The 22993-nt window shown below is 41.5% G+C and overlaps 1 pseudogene; it reads left to right on the top strand.

Annotated features, from left to right (window-relative positions):
- The window catches only part of LOC131523534 (NACHT, LRR and PYD domains-containing protein 3-like), a 454982-nt pseudogene extending 436525 nt beyond the window's left edge, over nucleotides 1–18457 (top strand).
- Nucleotides 18458–22993: the final 4536 nt, after the last annotated feature.

Genomic DNA, 22993 nt, shown 5'->3' with positions numbered 1-22993 from the left:
GCATTCCCACTGAAATTTTACATGTATAATAAAGAATAGTTTGGTATTACATGGTACTTGATTAAACACTGTAAAGGTGAAATTACAAATTTCAAGCTCAGAACTGTATTTTTACAATATTTACAACTGCCAATAGCATGAAACAAGATTGTGAACGTTTAACTAAAATACCAAATAACAACAACAAATTTCCACTGACTATCCTATATCACAATATCAAATTTATTACCTATTTGATCATTTGTCCATTTGTTGCAAAATCCGTTTGAGAGTCTGACCAAACCCCATACGAAAAAGTCGGGCGGGACATAATGTGATTGAAAGCCCAATATCCAAAGAATAAGCAGTTTTTCCTCACCAAATAATGGCTCTCATTCTAAAGTAAGCAACAATACGGCCTACTCACTATTAAAGGTGGGGTATGCATTTTTTCAAAAACGCTTTAGAGTCGGGCCCAGTACCAAAACAAACTTGTAGCCAATCAGCAGTAAGGGGCGTGTCTACTCATGAGCCAGACTCTGGAGGAGAGAGTGCTCAGTGCACATGACAGACATTAGCCAAGCCGAACGACAACAGAAAGATAGAGATGGCAGATAAAAATCAAAAGAGGAAAATGTCTGCGGAACAAAAGAAGGCTTGCACCTCGTCTACACCGGACGTGACAGTTGTCCTGTCGCGGTCTGTCTACACTGGACACGACAAAGCGACTGTTGAAAAGCATGTGAAATTTGTGTCAATATGTCATAAATAGAACGCGGCATCAGCGGGGATTTGTCGTGTCACGGCGCGGCATCCAGTGTAGACAGCATCACTGATTATAATGAGTTCTATAGTTTGTCACGCCGCTTGCGACACAGTGTTACGATAAGGCAAGAAGTAGGACCCGTGTTAATATCGGATCAGCTTTCCAGTGCTGGAGAGAACTCAAGGAGAGGGAAGGCTTGCGATCGGACACCGAGGTTGCTTTGTTTCTTCTCGATAGATGAGTAACATTGGTTTTGCTTTGTTTCACAGAACTAATCGTTGCCTGGGTTGCGTACATATGTGTGGGGCGGAGCTATCAAAATATGGGCGAGACCCTTTTGGGGTAGGGACGTTTTGGTGATTTCAAATGTCAACATTGGCTACCAGAAATCACTTACCCCACTTTTAAGGGCAGAATTAAGTTAATTTGAAGTGAGATGTCTGAAAAATACTGCGTATTTATTACTTTCATACATATCAATTTACAGTAAGATATACATCATTGACACTTTATTTTGTAATCTGAACGTAAAACAATATCTACATAATATCAAACAAATTAGCCTAACCTACCTCAAATTTCAAACTTTATCGGAGGAAACACCATCACGTGATCATAAAAGCAAATTCCGTTCCTGAATCATTGGAAATGATCGCATGTGCTCGTTGGTGAAGGGATACAGTTATGCTCTTTAGTTGGAAAGGCACTTTGAGTAGCGTTACCTTTCCCACATTTAAGGCAGCAAAATACCATTCGAAAATCAGCCAAAGCCTCTTAGTGAAACATGGCACCCAAATATGCATACCAATACCTTAATAATGAGCACTAATCTTACTCCATTAAAATAAAATAAATGCATAATTATCTGCTAACGATTCCCAGTAAAGCTCGGCATATGTCTCTTTTTTTACAGGGTAAAATAACTGGTCAGAGCCACATAATGCACTTATAATTAAATAAATCTTAAAAATAAAAGGCCAGCCCAAGTCAATGAAAAAAAACTGTTGTTGACGGAGTCAGAGCTCAAGAGGACATGATGTTCACTGATACTACAGGCGCTTGAAAGGCAAGACACAGTTTCAAAATAGGCTACAATAATAAGATGACATGTCTGGTAGTTTGCAGTAGACACAATTGTATAAAGAGCAGAAACAGATGTCGGTTGCCTTGCCTAGTCTAATTTTTTTTGTCTGTACTGTTGCTGTTCACATCGAACCAAAATGCCTTTTGTTTTATGAAACAGAGGAAATTAGACATCACTAGAATTCATTTGGATAACATCATAGAGAGGGGTAACTTCTAGTGCTGTCTTATTGGATTTGGTGACCCCTGCTGTATCTTTGTCTGTTCATATTAGAGCAAGCAGATGCTGTCTTTCTGGAGTATGAAATAGAAACATTAAAGCTGCAGTTCGTAAGTTTTGCCTCTTTGTCGCCATCTCTGTTTGCAGTTCTGTGCGGAATGATCTTCCTTACGTGGGCTGTGCTCCGGCATGGCTCCAGCGTGGATGCATGTAATGTTTTGAGGAGTATGTGTTTCAGTCTGTCAGTCACCGCATCGGTGTGGATATTTACTGTACTTAGCAATCACAGATTCTAGCCTACGTCTTGGAATATTTTACCCAAATAAGAATTTTCACTGTATATTGCCATCTGAACAAGTAAGTAACAAGTCTGCCACGTTTGTTCTGACCAACTGAGGAAAAAAGCATTACAATAAATCGTGCTACCAATGGTGATTAAATCTAATGATCAGTTAGCTCATATCACATCTAACCGTGCAAATTATTATTATTATTGTTATATTTTATTCTCAAATTATTAATGTTAACAACATTAGCATTGCGTGACAATGAGTGTGCGTGTAGATTTCAATTTCTGTACAGTCTAATCTAATTGTCATACCATTAGAATTCTGCAGGACATTATTAACAGTACTAGTTATTATATTAGTTTAAATACAATAGCTTTAAGTTAAATATTTTTTAATAGTTTTATAGTCAACATATGACATCACAAGCCAGGATTAGTGGCAGCCATATGCAATAAGGAAGAAAGCAACATTTTTATTTGTGGTGCTCCCCTTTTATGAAAATAGAAAATGGCTCAGCCAGTTTATGACAAGTGATGCTGTGTAACCAGGAAATATTTTCATAAAGGAAGAATGTGAACAACCTTAGAAGAGGACAGCTGTTTTAAGAGACAGGATTTATGAACCTTATGATGTTTGTGTTTGAGGTCCTTCATTGATGAGATAGAGGTAGGTTTGAACAAAAAATTCTGGGATCATTATCGTGTATCATTTGTAAGTAGCATGCAGTAATATTTATTTAATATGTAGTCATCTGTAATGTCTGTTTTGAGTTGCTTATTTCTGTGTAGTTTGTTTTTCTTTGTCTTGATAGTTTTTCATACAAAGTATCTGCTGTTAAAACACAGAAGTATTATGGAAACTGAACTATCCTGTTAAAATATTATATATAGGTTTCTGGCAATGTGATCAGTGATTCCTTGGAAATTAAACGAGCATGTCTGAATAACTGTTAACCTATTAAATACAGGGTTGCTGCCAGGGATAGCCAGTTCTGTAGCAGTTCTGTGCTCACATATATGTATGTCACACGCAAGATTGGTTAAACATGGGGAAAACAAACGAACAATAAAAATCTTCAGAAATGTCTACTTTTATTAGTTTGCTCAAGCATGTTCCCAAATAATGTATACTTTCAGCATGCTATGCCTATGGCAAAAAATGTTTTCAGAGGACTTTTAAAATTGGCTTAGCTTGAGAAAAAATTTAAATCATTTGATCTTGTTAAATTAGTTTTGCATTAAATACAATGTAATTTTTGGAAACAACATCTGGCAGCAAAACAGCACATTGCTACACTTGGGTGAGTTTTCTTGCGCATGAAATCACCCACATGACAACAAACCAATGACTATGTTTACATGAATCGCTAAACTCTGTCAACACAACTCGCTGAACAGTCTCTGCTCAGTATCTTTGTCCAGAGATGGCGCAATGAAGCGAAGGCAAACCCAGTTACAGCAGCATTAAAATGTTCATTATAACACTTAATAACCTTCCAATATGTCCATAGACATGTGTTTTGCATTTGATGTAAGTAGATTAAAACAGTGGCCAGTAACACACCTACTGTATGTGATTATTTGTGCTGTGGGTTATGTGAATAATGGAAGTAAAAATAGCCACACTTCAGAATAATGAAAATTGCGTGTAAATGGGAGTGAAGAGGTATGCTCCTGTTATGTAAACATCTTACTGTGATTAAGTCCTTACTCTGATTATTGGAAATAATTGCCTTATTGATGTACTTGTAAACACAGTTAAGAAAGTGGAACAATCATGAGGATTTAAAAGGTGTCAAAATTGTTGTGGATCCGATTCTCACCCAAATAGCTCTGTTGCTGGCACAGATTTGCAAAAAATTACGGTTGTTTGTTTGGCAAATAAACAATTTCTGGACAGTTACACACATTACCAGCATTTTATGACGTGAGCTTTTTTACACCTCAAATTACAATTATATTATAGATTTATAGCAATGCTGCCACAAACAGCAGCATATAATTATAATTTTTTTTTTCTCTCCAAAAGACAGTGCCATTTTACAAACAGCAGCATATATAAATATTTTTTCCACAAGAGTGTTGTTTTTACAGTACAAAAAGAGACAGTGGACAGTGGCGGACACAAACAACTGCATGTAAATAGCCTAAACATTTTCTTTTTCAAATGACAATGCAGTTTTTACAGTACAAACAACAGCGACTGTTGCAGAAAGCCAGAGGCAGCTGGGAATGCTACTGGACCTGCTGCACAATTTGAGCTAGCTATTGACTTCTCAGAGTTTGGTGGTACTGATGTGTGAATAGTAGCATTTCTTACTGGTAAAAAGATGGAACACTGTTGCTTGTGTGAAAAGAACATATGTGTATGTACCGTAATAAAACTGTGTGTGTGTGGGGGGGGGTTGGGTACATACGTAGTCGTCATCCAACCGGCAAACTGGATTGATGCTTATACATTCTACATTGTGTACATGCTTGTTGAGAATGCGCAGAGCGACTGCCTCATTTGGGAAGTAATTCAGGAAAGTCTTCTTTATCTTAATAAATCCAGAGAGTCTGTGGAAAAATAGACAAAGATGAATTAGTTATAAAAACATGTAGTGTCATTTTTATTAACAGTCGTTTTCACTTCAGTGAGAAATTGCAAGTTACAAAAGAGTGTAAAACCCTAACATTTCGGAATTCTGAGTCATCTGTGTAATATCCATTAAGGCAACGTTGTATAGCCTAAAACTGTAAAATGGCCATTCCACAATTTAATGGCTTGAAACAATACTTGGTTTACTTACTGCTTATTAATATGTGATGTTGGAATAAAGGGTCTAATAAATAAATAATGTAAATGTACTAAAACTGCAAAATGCTGCATTTTCAAATACTATTATTACATGCAGTTTAATGGCGGCAGCACTGGAGTTAGTGTTAGTGTAACGTCTTGGTTACATAGGTAACCCTCGTTCCCTGAAGGAGGGAACGGAGACGTACGTCGGACTGACTGATGAATAGGAATCTCGCTAGAGAGGCCAATCTGCTTCGAGTGTAACTAAAACGAGGCAATACACATTGGCATGCAATCATATGCAGCAGCTGCTCACCTCGCAGCGCGGGTATATAATGAGCAGCAAGTGTGTTGCATCTTCAGGTTTTCGCTGAGGAGCCGAACAGGTAAGGCGGCAGCATCAGCGGGATCCAGCGACTGTGGCGACGGGACGTATGTCTCCGTTCCCTCCTTCAGGGAATGAGGGTTATCTATGTAACCGAGACGTTCCCATTCAGTCGGTCACGTTCGACGTACGTCGGACTGACCGACAAATAGGAATCCCTACCAAAGCGCCACAGGAGCTGCCCCCTTCCAGCGCTCTGTAGCAAGCCTCCTGTACCCCCTTGCTTAAGGACGGTGGGACAGGGCAAACACAGAGAGTGTCGATCACTGCTGTTCCCCAAAACCCATTCAGTGAGACTTTTGGATAACACTGGAAAAGCATACCCTTTCACTGGAAAGGAACGCTGCGGAAGCCACATCCTTCCCCGAAGGAGTTATGTGGAAAAGTACATATGGACTAACCCCGTAGGGCTGTACTACATATGGAAGTACTGGGGTGACTCCAACCTGACAAGAGGTGGGTTCTCCCAGAGGGAAAGACACGGGTTTGTTTGGGAGCAACCCGTGGAATACCCCATATGGGATCCCCGTAGGGTCACACATATGGAACCTAGCCTAAATGCGGTTCTCAAGGATACAATGGAGTAAAGGCCTGGCGCCAGACGCCAGTGCCACGTCTGGCTGCCGAAGGGTGATCGGAGGACTCAACAGGGTCTGCCTTGTAGGGACTCTCTGGAGCAATAAGCGTATGCAACGTATGTAAGCGTATGTAACAGCAAGTCGACACTAAGCCGGGACCTCTCTGTGCCTCTGACCTGAGGCGAGAACACGGGAGGAGACCGGCTCAACACGAAGGTTATAGAACCTCGCGAACGTGTTAGGTGTCGCCCAGCCCGCAGCTCTACAAATATCTGTCAGCGAGGCGCCACGAGCCAGCGCCCAGGAGGATGCCACGCCTCTCGTGGAGTGGGCATGCAACCTGAGCGGGCAGGGCACGCCTTGTGCTTGGTAAGCCAAGGCAATGGCGTCCACTATCCAGTGGGCCATCCTCTGCTTGGAGACAGCGTTTCCCTTCTGCTGGCCTCCGTAACAGACAAAGAGCTGGTCTGAGGTCCTGAGGCTTCGAGTTCTGTCTATGTACAGTCGCAAGGCACGAACTGGACAGAGCAAAGCCAGGGCTGGGTCTGCCTCCTCTGGGGGCAGCGCTTGCAGGCTCACTACCTGGTCCATGAAGGGAGTAGTAGGAACCTTGGGCACATAGCCAGGCCGGGTCTCAGTACCACGTGGTCGTCACCCAGCCCGAACTCTAGGCACGATTCGTCAACCGAAAATGCCTGCAGGTCCCCTACCCTCTTGATGGAGGCCAATGCAACCAGCAACAAAGTCTTTATAGACAGAATCTTTAAGTCTGCTGACTGCAAAGGTTCGAAGGGAGCAATCTGGAGTGCTCGAAGCACCAGAGCAAGGTCCCAAGAGGGTATGGAGGGGGGTCGAGGAGGATTTAACCGTCTCGCTCCCCTAAAGAACCTGACGACCAGGTCGTGCTTACCCACAGACTTACCATCGATGAGGTCGTGGCATGCGGAAATAGCGGCAGCATGAACTCAAGGAAAACACGACACCGATCGAACATCTTCGGGGGTCTTCTCGGCAAGAAGCACACCACTCGAGGAACAGGTTCCACTTCAAGGCGTAAGCACGTCTCGTAGACAGTGCACGTGCCTAAGCGATGGTGTTAAGTACCTCAGGGGGTAAGTCACCTAGAACCTCCGCGTCCCATCCAGGGACCAGTCATGGAGTTTCCAGAGGTCTGGACGCGGGTGCCAAAGGATGCCCCGTCTCTGAGAAAGAAGATCCTTCCTCAGAGGAATTCGCCAGGGAGGGGCTGTCGCGAGGAGCGTGAGTTCCGGGAACCAGATCCGGTTGGGCCAATAGGGCACAACTAGCAGGACCTGCTCCTCGTCCTCCCTGACTTTGCACAAGGTCTGTGCAAGTAGGCTCACTGGGGGAAACGCATATTTGCGAAGGCCCTGGGGCCAGCTGTGCACTAGTGCATCTGTACCGAGTGTCCCCCCGGACAGGGAGTAGAACAGTGAGAGGTTTCTGGCGAGGCAAACAGGTCTACCTGAGCTTCGCCGAACTCTCCCCAAATCAGCTGGACCACCTGGGGATGGAGTCGCCACTCCCCCGGCAGCGCAGCTCGTGAGAGCTCGTCGGCCGCCCGGTTGAGCAGGGAGGGACCGGCTCTATCGAGTCCTTCGCCAGTATGACTACGATCTCCGCACGCAAGACATGGGCATCGACACAAGTGAAGTGGACACCTCTGAACTTGGGGGGACGCCGAGCGAACTGAATCGCATAGCCGAGCCTGATGGTCCGAATGAGCCAGCGAGACGGACTGGGGAGCGCTAACCAGGCTCGCAGAGACTGCGCAAGCGGGACCAAGGGGACCGTAGGCGTACCCGCAGTGGGGCAGCGAGGTGGAACTCAGGGACGCGGCTCGGGGGGCTCTCTTTGGGAGGCGGCCCGTAGCGGGGTCTGAGTGTGCTGTGCAACATTTACCTGGTTCCATGGTCGGACAGTGGGCGCAGGAGAGGCTTGGGTGACCTTCTCGAACTGCGCGCTGCTGTCCGCTGGCGACAGAAGAGGTGGATGAGAGTGGAGAGGTTTTACTCCTCCCACTACTCTCCGAACCCTCTTCGGACCCGGAGATGATAGAAACTGCTCTTTTATTGAAAATTTGGGTACCGCTGACCGTTGGGCCAGCGGCGGAACAGAAAGAAAAGGAAACAAAAGATTTACCACCCGGCCCTCCTCCGGGGGAAGGAGCGGTGCAGTCACCGTCTCCTGAAGAGCAGTCCCAACCATCTTCGGGTCGCCCGTCCTAGGGCCTCTTGCTCCTGGCTTTGCCGCCCCTCTTGGTAACCCTTAGCCACACCGCCATCAAGGGTGGTGAGGGAGGAGGGCCCCCCGGCACGGTTTTGGGCAGTAAAAGGTGCCTTCCACGTACCAGTGAGCTCTTCATGCACCTCCGGGAAGAAAGGAATCGGGGTGGGTGGCTGAGAACCAGCTCGTGCCACCCCGAGAAACCAATCGTCCAGCCTTGAGGGCTCGGGACACGGTGGAGGATTCCACACGAGCCCGACCCTGTTGGCGGCCCGGGAAAGCATAGCCATAATTTCCGGATCTGTATCGGGCACAGCTACCGTACCCGAAGGAGGCAACTGCGCCGACGCGTCATCTCCAGAAAGGTCTGACTCACCCTCCGATGCAGCTATCGACATCTGGTCATCGGGAGGAGTGCTGAAGGATACGGATGGAACACACCTTTGAGATGGCCCACCATGCTCCCCCGGCAGCTCTACTGGCTGCGGAGTGCAGGAGGAGTGAGGGTTCCTAGGGGGTTGGTTCCCCGAAGGAAGCGCACTCACTGTAATCCTCAGGTCACCAGCGCCACCGCTCGCAGCAACTGGAGTCTCGACCGCAACTCCGAGATGGTCATCTTCCCACAGTGGGTACATGACTCATCCACAAACGCTGCCTCAGCGTGCGCTAAGCCCAGACACGCAATGCAACGCGCGTGACCATCCCTCGGTGCCAGGTAACGACCGCATCCAGAAACACACAAGTAGAATGTCATCTTTAAAAAGACGCAAACTCTACTTGTGTAAGCTCTTTTAGGGACTTTGCTCTTTTAATTAGTGCTGAAGCACGCAGGGGAATGGCCGCGGCAACACAGACAAGGATTGTGCAGCCTGTCGTGTGCTCTCTCTCTCTCCTTGAAGTCGCTCTCTTACCAGCCATAAAAACGGCTTTTACGCGCTATTAAAGCGCACCGTTTACCAGCCATGAGTACGGCCTTTTCAGCTCTCTTTGCTCAGAAAAAAAGGCAAAAAAAAAAAAGAAAGAAAAAAAGGAAAAAATGGAGAGAATTCGACCCAGCTGCTGTGCTGTACGCCCGCACTTCCACACCAAAGAGATCGTCCTGCAGAGACTCGTCTTTCTAACACTTCCAGCAGAGAACAACCGTTCGGCTCCGAAGCGAAAAGCTGAAGATGCAACGCACCTGCTGCTCATTATATACCCGCGCTGCGAGGTGAGAAGCTACTGCATATGATTGCATGCCAATGTGTATTGGCTCATTTTAGTTACACTCGAAGCAGATTGGCCTCTCTAGCGAGATTCCTATTCGTCGGTCAGTACGACGTACGTCGAACGTGACCGACTGAATGGGAACTATCTAGTTGGCTGTATGTGAAGCTCCTGAGCCCACAGTATTCTTCAGTTTGTACATGTACAAATTATTGCTTAAATTAGTTATTTAGGTGACTACTGTACTAAACTACTAAAAGTTGTTGACGTTTGTAAATGCCGCAAATAAAGATGTTGCTGTTAGCCGCTTCAGAGTTTCTGCTCTGAGTCCAGAGCAGGACCAGAGTCAAGTGCAGGCTCCAGTCCCTAACTAGAGTCAAGTCATGTTCCCTGAAGTATTGTCCACAGTAACTATTCTAGTCGGTCTTGTCTTGTCTTGTCTGTTGGGGTGCTTCAGAAGCAGGCTGCTTCTCCTGTCATGGCCATGGAGGCCATTCCCAAGCCGCATGTTTCTTTTGTTGCCTCGATGGAAGCGGTTCCTGAGTTCACCCCTGAGAGGGCCCCTGTCACCACGTTCAGTCCAAGGAGGGCTGTTGATCTCTTGTCCGGCCCAGAATGGACCTCAGATTCCGAGCCTAGCCCTGAAAGGGCTCCTGTTCCTGTGGATAGCCCTGTTAGGGCTCCTGTTCTTGAGTTTAGCCCACGGAGGGCTCCAGTCCCCGAATCCAGCCCAGGGAGGGCCTCTAGATCCCAGATTCTCCTCAAGTTATTTTTGGGGGGTGGCTAATGGGATCCGGCCGTAGTAGCCGGGCTGAGGGTTGAGGCCAAGGCCAAGGAGGCTGGCCCGCCATGGCTCCCCAAACTGTCTATCCCACCATGGTCCCCGGAGCTCCCAGCTCCACCATGGCTCCCCGGACTGTCTATCTGCCATGGCGTCTTGAACTCCCTGATCCGCCATGGCCTCTCGAGCTTCCTGCTTCGCCATGACCTCCCGGAACGGGTCCTGCTCTTGAGCCCGGCCATCCCTGTGTATCCTGTCCTGAGGGGCCTCCAGAGCGCCCCCCCCCCCCTCCCTGTTGGATGTTGTTAAGGCGCGGGATGCGGCTTCCTGAGGGGGGAGTTATGTCAGGCTTGTGATTGTGGTGTCTTGTGGTTTTTTGTTTCGTGCTCCCCTTGACTTAGTTTTACCTCTTGTATGCCCATATTTGATTCTGTTCCTGTTTCTGTCCTTATTGTTTCATTATGAGTTAGTTTGTGTCCAGTTGTGTTTGTTTAATTATCTTGTTTACGTTTATTACTTAAGCCCTGTGTTTTCTATGGTCCTGTGTCCGGTATTAACGTCGATGTTGTGTTCCTGTGTGTTCTCCCTGCCTTGTGTTACCCCTGTTGGATTGTGGATCATTAAAAGACTGTTTATTTTTGAGTTACTCCTCGTCTCCTCGCTTCCCTTGTATTTGATCGTGACACATACATGTTACATAGAAAAATAAAAATGGCTTAATCTGTGACAATTGTCTCTAATTTCAGCTTCATTTACAGTTACGTATTTTTCAGATGATTTATTCTTAGCAAATAACTGTTCTTAGTGCCATTTCATCCTGTTATAGACTTGCTGGCTGTAATCTCACTTATCAGTGCTGTGAAAGTTTGTCTTCATCTCTACAATCATCAAACTCACTGAAAGATCTGGACCTGAGTCACAATGACCTGCAGGATTCTGGAATTAAGCTACTCTGTGATGGACTGAAGAGTTTACACTGTCAACTCAACACACTGAGGTAAGAAAAATGGGTAGATTCACTTGGTTATAAAATTAAAGAAGTCCTCAGCTCTGGTCCTGATCTCCTGGTTGTGTGTATTATATCAGCAGACCACAGTGACTTTGAATTTGTAATTGCTCCAGCCTGTTATTTTTGAAAAATATTTTACGGTATTTTATTATTGTTTGTTTTTTTAAAATGAAATTGTATTGAGAGGAGTGGAGATGAACAGAAATTGTTACTGAGATCAACACTGTGATATTGAGTAAAACAATGAACCCAGAGTTACTCCAGCTGAACTGAAACTGTATTCAGTGATCTGTGGAGAAAAAGTGCTAGATTGAGTGATTCAGTCTCAATTGCACGAATCTGAAGACTCCTGTGAATCAGTTGAAGATGATCTCCAGCTATTACAGAGCAAAAACATCTGCCAGTATCTATTAACATGTAGACCGTGTCTACGAGACCATATCACACCAATTCTATGCTCATTGCACTGGCTACCAGTCCAATATCGAATCCATTACAAAATTCTGTTATTTGTCTACAAAGCTCTTAACAACTTAGCTCCGAGGTATCTTTCCGACTTACTCACCATCTATACGGTACATCTGTAAGGTCACTTAGATCCCAAGATGGCCATCTCCTGCGAATACCACGGTCTCGCCTGCAACGCAGGGGCGACAGAGCCTTCGCAGTAGCTGGTCCTAAGCTATGGAATAGCCTGCCATTATCTGTCAGAACTGCCTCCATGTTTGCCGAATTCAAATCTAGGTTAAAAACACATCTTTTTTCTTGTGCTTTTAATTCTGTGTAAAGTATATGTGTTTATTTGTTTTTATTTTATTGTATTTTATCTTGTGTACAGCACTTTGGCCATCAAAGGTGGAACTCAAATGTGCTTTAGAAATAAATTGAATTGAATTGAATTGAATGTAGCAAATTATTGACTTTACAAAGTTCTCAACCTACATTAACCAAGAAACACCAAAATGTCTATCAACTTGTCTATAAAACACGTTTTGGTCTGCCCAATTTTTAATGTTATAAGACAACATCTTTTTATCATGACAGACTTTTAAAGATTTATTTTGTAAGATGGACCCAGCAAAACTTTGCCTTTTATTTTTTATAACTTTTACTTATCACAAGTACAGATACTTTTATAGAATTATATGTACAAAATCTTTTCTTTTTAAATTGACAACATCAAAAGATTAAGTAAATTAACAAAATTTCATTGAAAATGTATTTCAGAACATGCCTATAATATAGTCTAAACTACAGTCTATATTTCCAATTCCACCTTTTCTTTTCCAGGTTAGCTAAAAGAGAGATTTTTAGGTCTTGTACTTGATTAGTTCTTAATGTCCCGGATGATGTGATGTTGAGGGTTGGTGTGTGTTTGTAGGTTATCTGGCTGTATGGTGACAGAGGAAGGCTGTTGTTTTCTGGCTTCAGCTCTGAGTTCAAACCCCTCACACCTGAGAGAGCTGGATCTGAGCTACAATCACCCAAGACAATCATTAGTCAAGCTGCTATCTGATCCAAACTACAGACTGAGCAAACTCAAGTATGTTCAACATTATCCTGTCCATGTGTGCACTATAAAGTCATTTAAAATTGTTATAGTTGAAAGTTTTGGTAATCATATTGTCTGTTTGTACATGTATGCGCTAGTGCTGGGCGGTTTGACCAAAAATATGTATCATGTTTTTTTGGGGGTTTTTTCTCGGAGTGTCTATTTACACTAAGTGCAAATAGCCTGTCTTTTTGGCAGAGGCTATTTATACTAACTCTGCCAACATGGTTGGACTAGACACCAGTACAAAAGACGGCTGTCAAAGAACAGTGGTGTAAGTAGTAAAATGCATCTCTTCTCTTCTCTTCTAGCCATTTAGTCGTGTCCGACTCTTGGCTACTTCATAGGCCTGCATCCTCCACATCCTTCGGTCTTTTACCGCTTCCTTGAGGTCACTCATTTTCATGCGGTATCCAACCAGCGTGTCCTTGGGCGGCCTCTCCTGTGTGTTCCGCTGACCAGTCCCAGCATGATACTGGGACTGAAAAAAAAGAAGTATGTCTTTGAATAATTTAGTAAATAATAAAATAAGAACAAATAAATTAATGACAATCAATAGCACAAACAAAAATAATAACAAGATACAAATTAAATTATCAGTACTTAAATTTTTTCAGTTAGGTCTAATTATAATCTATTCAACTGTAAACTAACACTGGATAGTCTTCACTGTATAATGAAAGACAGCAGCAGGTTTATTTAGGCTGCTGTCTCTTTAAGACCTCATGCACAGATCTAATATGTTACACATGGCTCTATGCTTACTTTTCTTTTTAGGAGCTTTGTCCTCCTAATTTAATTAGGAGCAGCTTCTGATTAATGATAAAAAATTAGCCTTCCTAATTCGAGGTGACATTTGACTCAAAGTGATTTACAGGGAATTTTCTTTTTTGCAATGGCATCATTTTCATCTGTCAAATTCAAAAAAATATGTTTACAAGCTTTTTAAAATTTCTATTTAAAAAAATTATTAATAAGAAGTAGAATAGACAAATAAGTTACCAATTATATGAAATTAGTATTAATAAGAAATTAATTTGTACTACAGAGGTGGCACAGAAGAACACAAAAGTGGCTTGTAGGTACATTTTCAGACTTTTAATGAGGCTCAGAGGTGGCATGAGTGCAATTAAATTCATAAATTCATGTGGAGATTAATGTTTTAAATATACAATTTTGAATACAGAACTATTAAATGATTTAAATAACTGAAATTATACAGTAACCCTTGTGTTTGCTTTTAGAGATGCTCAGCTGTTACTTTATTTAGAACTATTTTCGTTGATGATATAGAGCAAAAATGCAGTACTTGTTTATTGATCTGTTGTATTAAACCAATATCACATTTGCAAACTCCCTTAATTATTATTAAAAGCTCCTTATCGTGATCTGTGCACAGAAAATGAGAGCGCTCGAGTGAGTTATCAAGACTCAAATGCATGTGCAAATGTGATACATTCCGTCGGAACCTGCAGGAATGAGTAGAATGATTATTACCGGTAATAGCCGCAATCCTGCGCCGAAATTCAAGTTCTGCTCTGTTCTCTGCTAATAGCCCGACTGTGAATGATGCGAGCGGCGTTACTGTTGTCAGTGAGAAGCTGCAGCCGTGGCGGGGATGATTTTTGGTGTGGCGGCAGAACAACAACAACAACACGCTACATGTTTCTTTTGCCCTCATTTATCCCTAATAACTGTGAACACGGAGCAGTTTTTCCGTGAGCGGGAACAGAAAACCCGGAGTGGATCCAGAGCGGAGTGAATACAGAACGCTTCGAGCGGAGAGAGGAACGTGCTTTCACTCCACTCCAGGCTTTGATCACATCCCCCTCATCAGGCTGAATACACCTCGTCTTTCCTTAATTTAAGACCTATTCAAACTAAAATTAAGAAATTTATTACACTATTTGAGAAATGTAAGCCTATTTACGGCCGTAAAATTATGAAAAGTGCATAAGACATTAAAGACAGGCGGGAACCCTGCAAATGACGGAAATCCATCGTAGACTCGCTGCAATTAACGGAAATCCGTCGTAGCGACGGAGAACTTTAATCCCTGTAAGATGTAGCCCTGTCGTACACCTTTGCCAATTTTGAACCATTCTGTATTCTGTGTGTAGACAGTTGCCTCCTGGTCGATGTGTAGCGATCATATCTGCATGTCTCCATAATCCATCGGAGATTGGCGATGTGATCGCGGGTGCCTCTTCCTTCCTGAACCCTGCCTGAGTGTCGGGTAGTTCCGCTTCCATAAATTTCCCCAGCCGCTGTTGGATGATCTTCAATAAGATCTTGCTGGCATGTGATATCAGGGTGATGGATTCCCAGTGTAGGGCGTTAGCATCCACTTCAGTTGGGTGAATAGGGCTCAGGTGTGGCCTTTCTTATTATCCTCTTCCAATTCCTTGCATGCTTATTCCAATATTCTTCCTTATCTTTCCTGGCCGCTCGTTGAAATTCTGCATTTAACCATCTAGTCTCATCTCTATCTCCTCTTGCCTTGGCCTGCCTCCTTTTTTCATCTATTGTGATGGTTTCTTCTGCCAGCCAATTATTCCACTTTATGGGCTTCGCATATGCAACATGCATTTGTGCGATTTCAATGATATTGGTCGCAATATCGTTCCACAATTCATCTGGCTGTTCTTCGAGGGGGAGTGCATCGAATCTGTTCTTCACTTCGATAGCATACAAAGGTGACATCTTGTCCATTTGGAATCTCGGTGTAGCGATGTCCCATTTGAGCCTGTCCCACCTGAGCTTGGTTTTCATTACCAGTAGTTGATGGTCAGTCATGCGATCAGCTCTGGGGAATGTTTTTGTAATGAGAACAGCACTTTTCCGTTTTTGACTGCATAAGATGTAGTCAATCGGATTCCGATGTATCCCATCTGGTGCCAAGTGTAGACACACCGTTTTGGTTGCTTAAAGCCGGTGTTGGTAATCCATAGCTGGTTCTCATGACAAAATTGGACTAAATGATCTCCAGCTTCGTTCCGCTCGTTCCTATCCAATGGAATTTGCTTGTCCCCAGGATATCGATCTTCATTCGATCCATTTCGTTTTTGACAATCTGTAACTTTCCAAGGTCCATGCCACGTACATTCCATGTACCAATTGTCATTAATTTAGTGCAGCGCAGGCAGTTCTGTTTGCTCCTGCTGGCATCAGCAGTTGAGCGTCCCGAAGGATTTGTCTCAACCATGTCATTAGTAGCTGGTCAACTGGCAGCACATCCTTGCTCTTCTCCAGTCCCATTTTGGACACCGACCAGCCTGGAGGGTCCACTGTCCGTTGCCATATTTGAAGACGTAGTTGTTTGCATTCCCATTAAGTTTTTGGCCATAATACATTGAGGGTAGGTGGCGAGGTCTTTCACTCGGCCCTCCCTGGGCTCAACCACGAATGGTTGAGACCTTAGCCTACGGTTTAGCCCCGAAGGGTAACCGTAGTTGATCCCCAACACCACAAAGAGGTTTGGGATGGGACTTTGCCAGGGAGTAAAATGCATAGCGCCGAGTTTTTGACGTGATTGACCCAAGTTCTAATTCACCTTTTGCCGTTCTTGTCCCTTTTCACCTCATATCACATTGGAAAGGCATTTATTTTCAATAAAAATGAAGTATCTGGTAAGTTAGGTGTAGGTAGGGCCCTGTGAATCCATTTTATTTTTTTCCATTTAAATTTTTCTGGATTCTGTTTTTTTCCGTTTTAATTTTTCTGGACTCCTTTTTAATGGTTAAATTCAATTTTTATTAATCAAAAAGTATGTCTAATTAATTAAAATCATGAAACTTTTGAAACAATTTAATATCAATTTATTAAAAGTTTAACAAAAATTACATGTTTAGGGCCCTTTGAAATGTTTTATTTTTTCCCTTTCCAACAATGACTGTATGATTTTGAGATCCATCTTTTCACACTGAGATCAACTGAGAGACTCATATGCAACTATTACAGAAAGTTCAAACACTCACTGATGCTCCCAACAGGAAAAACCATGCATTAAGGTGGATCTCAAAATCATGCAGTCATTGTTGGAAAGGGTTCAAACACACAAAAATTCAGAAAACCCAAAGAATTTGTGGGACCTGAAGGATTTTTCTGAAGAACAGTGGGCAGTTGAGCTGTTCAGGACAAACAAGGGACTCATGAACAACTATCACTAAACAAAAAACACAACTGTGGATCATTCAGGTAACAACACAGTATTAAGAATCAAGCGTATGTAAACTTTTGAAAAGGGTCATTTTTATAAATTCAACTGTTATTTTCTCTTGTGAACTATATGTAAACATCTTTTGTCTTATTCCGGTCAGTACTAAATAAAAAATATAACATACATTTTTTATGAACCCTCTTATTTTGGTAAAATAATTAACATTTTGCAGATTCTGCAAGGTGTATGTAAACTTTTGACCTCAACTGTATGTACTTTAAAACTTGATAACCAAGACTCAAGGATTGAACAAAAAGATAAAGAATGATCTTATGAGTGTGAATTGTTTTAGTTTTTTTTAACATTATCTAAAACGAGTGAGGCACCTTTTGTTTTTATAGTGTGGATCATGGAGGAGAGATCAGGATCACAGCAGGACCAGAGAAATGTAGGTCACACACACCATGTCTATACCAGAGGTGAAAGTTGTTGTCACACCGCAAAAAGCTAAAGTCTGTCTACACTGGATGTGACAAAGCGACACTTAAAAATAATTTGAACTTTGTGCCAGTACGTCATAAATAGAACGAAGCATCAGTTTTACTGTCGGGGATTTGTCGTGTTGCGTCCCACCGCATCCAGTGCAGACAGTATCACTGATTATAATGGGTTCTATTGCATTTTGTTGTGCCACACTGCGCGGCTCACATCCAGTGTAGACACGGTGTTAGTCATTTTATTATATTAGAAATGTTATGTCGTCTCTCTTTGTGTTCAGATGCATGTGATCTCACACTGGATTTAAACACAGCACGCACTCATCTTGTCCTGTCTGAGAGGAACAGAAAGGTTACCTGCGTGAGACAGAAGCAGTCGTGTCCAGATCATCCAGAGAGATTTGATGAGTTCATTCCTCAGGTTCTGTGTAGAGAGAGTCTGACTGGACACTGTTACTGGGAGGCTGAATGGAGCAGGAGGGAGTGGGTTAATATGTCAGTTGCATATAAGGGAATTGGCAGGAAAGGATGGAGTAGTGACTGTTGGTTTGGATTCAATGAAAAATCCTGGTGTCTGAACTGCTCATATGACAGTTTCACTGTCTGGTACAATAATAAGTTCACCGTCATATCTGTCCCTTCATTCTCTAACAGAGTAGGAGTGTATCTGAACTGGTCAGCTGGCACTCTGTCCTTCTACAGCGTCTCTGAAACACTCACTCTCTTTCACACATTCAACACCTCATTCACTGAACCCCTCTATGCTGGATTTGGATTTTATTATTTTAATTGTTTAGTGTCTCTGTGTGAGATTAAACAGCTTCCTTTGACAAAAGCTGACAAATACACACACACTCAATGTAAGATATCCATACTTTGACTTAGGTCCAAATCTAGAGTAATGATGCTTATGCTTGTGTAATATAAAGGCACTGAATTTGAAAGAGCATTTTTTTTTTTTTTGCATGTCCCAGATATGCCATTATGAAGAATCTCTCATAGCTGTAGAGCTCACATACATTTAATAAGCTTGTGTTTTGACCTCAACATTATTATGGCTGCTTTTTTTTTTTTTTTTTTTATCTTCACAGGCATTTAATAGAAATATCATTATTATAAACCAATGACTAATAAAATTTTGTTTCACACAATGTTTTTGTTTCTAATGTTTATCCCTTCATATGTCAACATTGCCACATACAAAAATGTATCAACTATTTAATGTAAACACAAATCTAGTATCTAGCAATGTAGCAGTTTAAAATATAATAGCAGGTGAAGTTGTGGGACATGATTTAGCTCACATCTCTTAATTAAAGTGGCAGGATGGTTTGTCCACTTATTCAAATGGACTATTAAAAGTGACACAATTCTCACTTTCACATGCAGTGATGATAAAGGAAGATGAAAACAGGAGGCTCAATTTGTGCTGTTAGCTATTACTGCATGTGGCTATTACACCAGCTATTATAGTTTATTTGAATTATAGCACATGGTGACTCCTGGATTTGGCGTTCTGTTGAGAACCTCTTGTGTGTTCACAGTGAACATACTTTGGGTTGACTGAACTTATTCCCAGGCATTGTTTTGGAACCGGCATACCTGAAGTAGGCATATTCTGGGTTAATCAACCTGAGAGTTCAGGATATATGCAAGTTGATCTTGCTTTCTACACCCCTGCTCTGGTCCTGATCTATTGGGTGTTTAGTATATCAGCAGAATCCAGAGTATCTTAAGACTTTGTATTTGCTCCAGTCTGTTGTTTTTGAAAATGATTTATTTACTGATTAAATTGTGAAAGTTATGAGGAGTGGAGATGAACAGAAACTGTTACTGAGATCAGTTCTGCTCCATCAACACTGAACCCAGAGTTAATCCTGCTGAACTGGACCTGAAATCAGTGATCTGTGAATAAAAATTGATATACTGAATCAGTGAATCATTTCATTAAAAGCAGAGTTACTGTGTGTTAATCAGTTTAATATGATCTCCAGTCTCAGATGATGCGATGTTGAGTGTTTGTGTGTGTGTTTGTATTTTATGTGGCTGTATGGTGACAGAGGAAGGCTGTTGTTATCTGGCTTTAGCTCTGAGTTGAACTTCAAACCCCTCACACCTGAGAGAGCTGGATCTGAGCTACAATCATTAGTCAAGCGGCTCTCTGATCCAAACTACAGACTGGACAAACAACATTATCCTGTCCATGTGTGCACTATAAAGTCATTTAAAATTGTTATAGTTGATAGTTTTGGTAGATTGTTTGACTCTGTTTAACGACTAAGAGGATTAATTGTGAAATGCACTTGTGCTACATGTGTACTACTACAAACATTCAACATGTTAGCTAATCTTCTGACAATGACAATTAAAATTACAGAGTTTAAAGTGTGTTTCCCTGTTGATCTGCAACCACTGAAATAGAAAATGTGAAATATGAGCATGTACTACAGTGTTTCTGAACAACCATGTAGATTCTCCAATTTGATTACTAAATATGGCCATTTGACTTCTAAATGTGTCTGGAGTCGTACAAAGGAGAGAAAAAGTGAATTTTAGATGTCTGTGTTTGTTACATAAAACAAGATCTTAAATTCTAACAGGACATAACAAAAACTGCTAACGTGATTAGCACATGATGTGTTATAGTCACATGACTACTTAGTTGTCAACATACAGTATGCAACATACAAACACACTGCTGGGCCTGTCCCAATACCTACACTTGTGGTATTTGCATTTGACCACTTGTATTTCCAGTAAAACAAACTTTTAAAGTCTATTCTATGTAACAGACAAAATAATCTAATAATACCAAATTATATATAATATCTAATTAATTAATCTAATGAATTTATGATGGTGTTTGGATGAACACGGGAGCATCTGGTTATTTCTTTTAATTCGCCCAGTGGTTCAAATTTAGTTTGAACATTTTATAACCTAGAATGATAATAAATGCATACCATTCCCTGAAACCTCACAAAAAGTCATGAAAATACAAGATATATATTCTTAGTTTTATGCTCTTTAGCTGCAGTGCTTTGCGATTGCGTTGGTTGTGATTGATTGTGTGATGTCATATCCCATTTTCTAATGTGAAAAGACAGTCACTGGATTCTTTTAATGTCATACCTGGTTAGGATATGGTGTCATTCTTTGTTTTGATTTCAAAGGAGGAACTTTTGTATGCGTTTGTATTTTTTTCATTGGTATGTAAATTTAGTAAGACATCTTGTATTTTTATATTGTGGATTGTGGAAGCAGGTTGAGGATTACAACAGGACCACAGAAATGTAGGTAGGACACACACACACACACACACACACACCTTAATTATTTATCCTGTGTTCAGATGCATCTGATCTCACACTGGATTTAAGCACAATAAACAATCGCTTTGCTCTGTCTGAGATTAACAGAAAAATGACACACATGAGAGTGAAGCAGCCGTATCTTGATCATCCAGAGAGATTTGATGGGTATCATAAGGTTCTGTGTAGAGTCTGTCTGGACGCTGTTACTGGGAGGCTGAATTGAGAAAAGTGGTGAAGGAGGAGGCTGAAGGAGAAAGTGGTTGACTGTGTGTTCAGATTCAGTGAAAAGTCCTGGAGTCTGATCTGTTTTAATGATAGTTTCACTGCTAGACAATAATGAGAGCACAGTCATATTTGTCCCTTCACCCTCTAACAGAGTAGAGGTGACTGGACTGGTCGGCTGGACGTCTGTCCTTCTACAGCTCACACTCACACTTACACACATGAACCCCTCTATGCTGGATTTGGGGTTGATTATATGTCCTCAGTGTCTCTGTGTGAGATTAAACAGCCTGCTGTGAGAAACAGCTGAGACACACAGTTGAGTAAAAGAAACACACTCGCATTATCTCTCTCTTTAACTCACACATCTGTAAACTCTTTTGCTTTTCTAATCATAATTTCAGTGTGTATATTGAAATACAAGTTGATTTCAGTCTAAATGAGACACACCACAGACTTCTATTGTGTTTTTATAAAGACATTTGAATGTGTCTCAACAGGAGTTTTGTCTTTCTAAGTCTCTGAGTGCCACCTTTAGGAAGAACTGATGTCTCTTTCTGATCACTCATTCTCACAATCACAGTCAAACTGATTGTTCAATAGAGTTGGATTAGATTTGGATTTGGCTGATAATTTTGTCCTTTTGCCTCCAAATTCTCAGACATTTAATAGAAAGTTATTAATGTTCATCTAATTTTTAAATCATTGAACAATAAAATGTTATTTTCTCTCACAATTAGTTTTTCATCGTTCTTTACACTAAATGTTTACAAAAATGTGAAATATTAAAACATTGACAAATTTAGTGTTGACTTAACTGACTTGATTTAATTTGTCTGATGTTGAAGCCAACATGTGCAAAAGTTACAGAGCTGTGAAACATTATAAAACAACTTTCATCTCTAAAGACATTGTTTCTTAAAAACTTTCTTTGAAAGATAACTGTGTATATTTTTGTCTTGAATATATATTGAAGAATTTCATGAGAAATGTTTGTAGAATTTGTAGAATCTTGGAAAATATGAAGGCAGTTTGAAATAAGATCTGTTCTGAACAGGTCTTACAGGTTACTAGAACATACTGATGTTTGCTCTGTTCTTTTATGCTTGACTAGACATCATTTCAATGCAGTTTAACAGCTAGAAAAATTTTCAGTTATCCTTTCTGTAGTTACATCCTCATCTCTGAATCACTGCTCTGAGTTGCTCTTCTCAACTGTGTGTGTGTGTGTGTGTGTGTGTGTGTGTTTGTATTTAGATTAGATGTATGCACATTCATCAAAAAAGAACACTGGTTCACCTGAGCAGTGGTTTTACACACGCCCAACACAGTTTGGCCAGTCGCGGATAGTTGGAACTCAGTGACAGTCAATGAAATTGAAGCATTTCAACAGTTGGCCAAAGAGCGGAAATGATGTCACAGCCAATCAGATTTTTTTCATGCATTTATTTGGACCGGGGTTCGAATCCCACTCACGCAGGTCTAAACCATTACACAAACACAGCTTTGTGCTTTTTATAAATGAAATTGTAAAATTTAACAATACATTACAGCTGCAAAGTATTTTAAATTTGTGTATTATGAATAGATGATTAGTATTAAAAGAAATACAGTAAAATAATAGTATACATTACATGGTTATATGAAAACATGAATTATATAATAATGGTTATATTAAACATGAATGTCTCTATTAAATGGCTTTTGAAATTAAAATAAGAGGCATTTAAATTTAACTCAAACTAAGTAATATTCAAGTACTACATGAAAATTGATTAAGTGATGGAATAATTTAAATCACACTAATCAATTAAGTGTTTCCAAAACCATAGAAACTGTCAAATATTTGTCCTATGAAAAAGAACACAGCACTCGTGAAGCAATTTGTAATTTTCAGTTGTTTTTATTAAATGCTTTAAGCACT

Source organism: Onychostoma macrolepis, chromosome 17, assembly GCF_012432095.1.
Source record: "Onychostoma macrolepis isolate SWU-2019 chromosome 17, ASM1243209v1, whole genome shotgun sequence".
In the NCBI taxonomy this organism is placed as follows: domain Eukaryota; kingdom Metazoa; phylum Chordata; class Actinopteri; order Cypriniformes; family Cyprinidae; genus Onychostoma; species Onychostoma macrolepis.
This window is presented reverse-complemented; position numbering and strand designations above follow the sequence as displayed.